Source organism: Seriola lalandi, unplaced genomic scaffold (genome assembly GCF_002814215.2).
Source record: "Seriola lalandi dorsalis isolate HSWRI2012SDOR001 ecotype SW California unplaced genomic scaffold, Sedor1 jcf7180002054981, whole genome shotgun sequence".
NCBI lineage: Eukaryota > Metazoa > Chordata > Actinopteri > Carangiformes > Carangidae > Seriola > Seriola lalandi.
Window position 1 is genome coordinate 1,360,069 of NW_019525661.1, and position 987 is coordinate 1,361,055.

The following is a 987-nucleotide window of genomic DNA, read 5'->3' on the forward strand; positions in this document are numbered from 1 at the left end:
CTTCCTTACAATTTGATCTCCTCTTCATTCAACAATATATTGTATTTGTTGACAACAATATATAATATACTGTATATTTCTTGAAATTCTATTAAAAATAAAATGTAATGTAATTAAAAATATTTACTACTAACTAGGGAGAGTAGAGATGTAGTCACAGATCACAGTCTGCCTCTTGTCTTTGTCGTGAAAGAACAACATTGTGCGACGTTTTGATTTTAGTTGAGGCAAAATTTATGTGAACCCCCTCACTTTAGTTTTTACTACTGAGACAATCAGTAGTGTGTTGTTTGGTGTGTTCAGAGAGGATGAGTGACGGGGTGCGGCAGTAAAGACAAGCAGACAGGCTGTTGGGAGCAGGAAAGGGAAATATTGCTCATACTGGTTCAAGGAGACTGAGAGGAAAAGCCACATGTTTGGACTGAGAGAAAAGTTTCATGATTGCACAACCAAAGTGGAGTTGTTACACAACTCTTTACATTAAGTAACTACAACACTGTCATCATCATCATTACATGTAAATGTACATCAAATGAGATGTGACTTGTCACTGGCTCTCACACCATCACAGCTGCTTTTCACAGTCATTTGATAATGATGTGAAGTTTTGTAAATTGGATGTGACATTCAGACGTTCAGACTGAGAGCAGTCCATGCTCTCAGTCTGAACGTCTGAAGTAGGGCAGAGAAGCAGAGAAACATATGTTCCCAAAAACATCCCAAAATGTCAAATTATTCCTTTTCCTATTCCTGGGTCAGCTAAGGACTATACTGTGCAAACAACATTTAATGGCATTTGATCCGATACTTGATGAGAAATCTAATCAACAACCACAAATGTGACCCCTCAGTGTGGTGATGGGGATCATTGAAGTCATAACGATTCATGCTCATGGAACTATGAAGATATTTCAGTCAAGACAGATGTGCTGGGCCAACAGACTGACATTAAAATTCCTGGGATCATGTCATCAACAACACAATTAA